The sequence below is a fragment of the Microcebus murinus genome, chromosome 14 (genome assembly GCF_040939455.1).
Source record: "Microcebus murinus isolate Inina chromosome 14, M.murinus_Inina_mat1.0, whole genome shotgun sequence".
NCBI lineage: Eukaryota > Metazoa > Chordata > Mammalia > Primates > Cheirogaleidae > Microcebus > Microcebus murinus.
Window position 1 is genome coordinate 17,657,674 of NC_134117.1, and position 3,355 is coordinate 17,661,028.

Here is a 3,355-nt window from a genome sequence, read left to right on the forward strand (position 1 = left end):
CGTTTATTGGCCGAGACGTGGAGGTCGGGTGGCCAATCGTGGCGGCGGACCTGGAGCTGAGGAGGAAAAGGGAGAGAAGTGAAACGTGGAAAGTTGGGGAGGGGCTCAGGAGGGCGCATGCGCTTCTGGCCCCTGGGACGGGCTGGAGTGGGAGCGGAGCGGGAAGCCCTAGGGGGAAAAGAAGGGGTTCAGGAGGTTCGGCGGAATGGACGCTTGGGCCAACAGGCAGTGGCAGTGTCAGGGGGTGGAGAGGGGACTAGAGTGAGGCTGCCTTGACCCTGCTCACCCATTGCCCGCGCAGTGTTCTGCAAACTCGGCTAAAGCAAAGGCTTTGGGCTTCCTGAGGGTCACTGCCTCCATTTCTAGACACTCCTGAGGGGAAGACTCCCGACCTCTCCTGTTCCTTCTCCCTCTGGCCCCTGCTCACTCCATGCTAAGAATTTCTCTCAGTGAATGCCCTCAACCCTTTGAGATAGAAATCATTCCCATTTCACAGATTAGAAACAGACTCAAAAACTTTGAAATCCCTGTGCTAATCATGATTAGGCGGGGCACTGGGGTTCCAACGCTCCCATTTCGGAGTCCAAGGCTGGGGTTCTCAGCACTGGCTGTAATTTCTGTACTGAAACTTCCGCCTCCCATGGCTGTTTTCTGTGACTTTTCCTCTTGGTTGCCTTCTCATTGGCTGGTCTTTTCCTCTCATTCTTCCTAGGTCGCTATCCCCAGAGGGAATGGATGACCAGAACCTTATGCTATCTCTGTGCTCTCAGGAGAGAAGTCAGCCTTTGTCTCTGGCCAGATTTTCCTACTATCTGATGGGCAACACCTGAATGGTCGCTTGGTCTCTCCAGAACCAAACTGCCTCAGCCCGTGCAAGGCAGCTCCTTGCATTGACTTACCCCTTTCTGCCCAGTACCCTGCCTGGGAATCGTCTCTAATGCTATTATTTTCTCTACACACACACACAAAAATCCTTCACTCGCTTCCATCGCCTCCCTGGAGTGTCAGCACCTGAGCCAGGCATTCAAGGTTGTTCCACACTGTGACTTCAGGACTTTCTGGCCATGTCTCCAACTCCCACCCAGTCCATACACCGGTTTTGCTGGAACCCACATGGACTACTCACTGTGCCACATGCTTCCTGACCTTCTGTATTTCTTTATCCTGTCACCTTAAAATGCCTGGTGTGATCCTATTCATTATTCTCATGGCCCTCCCTCCATACTCTTTTTTGAGCCTCATGACTTGATATGATTTTGAGGCCCCTGATTCTTCACAATACTGGCTCATTGTACCCCCAGAGGCACTGATCACGGTCTACCTGGCATCATTTTCTCTGAGTCCCTGTCCTAGCTCTTCTCCCCGTTAGACTGTAACTTTGTTGAGAGCAAGACCTGTGTCTTATCTGTTATTGTTATAGTACTCAAGAAGATGCCTGTACATTTACTATACCCATGCAATAAATACACCTTGATATGAGATCAAAAAGATTCTCAGCAGTTGGCGATCATCTCCATATCCTGGGCAGGGGCCTCTTGGCATGACTAGTATCTGAATTCCCATCATAAGTCATGTTCACTTTTTAAAATCAAAGCTTCCCAGGCACTGTTTTCCTTTGTTGTTTTTTCCATCATCTGCAGCTGTCTCCTTTCCTTCTCTCAACTGTCCTCTTTCCTGGTCAGTGACTACTGGTTCCTTTTTTCCCCTCATCCCTCTCTTTCTCTACATTTTTCCTTTTCTCACTCTTTCAGTTCTTGGCCCTTTCCTCCTTCCTCCCTGCCACCAACCTCCTCTGACTCCTTCTAGGTTCTTTTATTTACTCATTTAATACATTTTGTTAAGCACCTATGGCATAATCAGGCATCCCAAGATGGGATGGGCAGGCATCCCAAGATCTATGAGATAAGGAAAGAATGGGATATGGTTACCATTTTTTTTTTTTTTTTTTGGAGACAGAGTCTCACTTTGTTGCCCAGGCTAGAGTGAGTGCCGTGGTGTCAGCCTGGCTCACAGCAACCTCAATCTCCGGGGCTCAGCGAGCCTACTGCCTCAGCCTCCCGAGTAGCTGGGACTACAGGCATGCGCCACCATGCCCAGCTAATTTTTTGTATATATATATTTTAGTTGGTCAATTAATTTATTTCTATTTTTGGTAGAGACGGGGTCTCGCTCAGGCTGGTTTCGAACTCCTGACCTCGAGCAATCCGTCCGCCTTGGCCTCCCAAAGTGCTAGGATTACAGGCGTGAGCCACCACGCCGGCAATGGTTACCATTTTTAAAGAGCATCTAAAACAACCTCTATGTTTTAGAAAATTACCCCCAAAAGGACCCATTAAGGATTAAAATGTTCCCATCCTTTTTCTATACCATCTCAAGCACTGCCCATGATGTCTGACATCCCAGGACCCATTAGGAATGCCACTATAGTTGAGTTTCGTTGACCAATGTGGGCCAGGCATTCAAGAAAGAAATGGGGATTTAGTTATCTCCCCCAATAACTTCTCATAAGACCTTAAGCCTCTCTCAGGACCTCTTTCTTTATCAGTAAAATTCAGAAAGCTGGGCTCAATTAGTAATTCCCAAGGTATTTTCCAAAGAACACAAATTTTGTGAAACTTTCATAGATATCATGCAAAAAATGGGGATAGGATTGTTCCATGCTCAGATGGTCTTGGACATAAATTGTTTCAACAAAGTTAAAACTGTTTTTTAACCCCAGCTCTTTTCAATGTCTTTACTAAGGTGTATGCCTTTAGCATCTTGAGGGACCAGGGTAGGAGGATTAGTAATGCTTCCCAACTTATTTAAACATTGAAACTTTTTTTCTCAAGATACTCCAGAATCAGTGCTACTTAGAAACCAGCTTGGGAAATACAGATGACAGCCACTGTCACCAATATTCCTTTTAGCTGTATTGAACACTAGTCACCTGTGCCTTATGTAGCTAAACATTTTTTAAGAAGGAAAAATAAAAAAAAGAAAGTTTAACATGGAAAAGTATCCAACTGTCAAGAATGTTTGCCTACCAAATCAATCATCAAATATTTATTGTGTGCCTATTCTGTGAAAAGCATACAGTTGATTCAGCTGGGTTCTCGGCAAAATAGTTTATTCTACTTTAAACCTAGAGCTGCCCAGGCTTCTGGGCCACAATGTACTTTTCATTTCACATTATAATTGTTCACAAACTGACTTTCTGTTCCCTAAAGCTCTGTGCCTATAGGCTTATGTTAATTTAGCTATTAAATGAGAGAAAAGGAGAGAGCCCTTCCCATTAATTCATTCTATCCAAAATGATGGAATTGCAACTTCCATTTTGCTTAAGAATGACTCATTCCAGGAGCTTAGGAGAGGA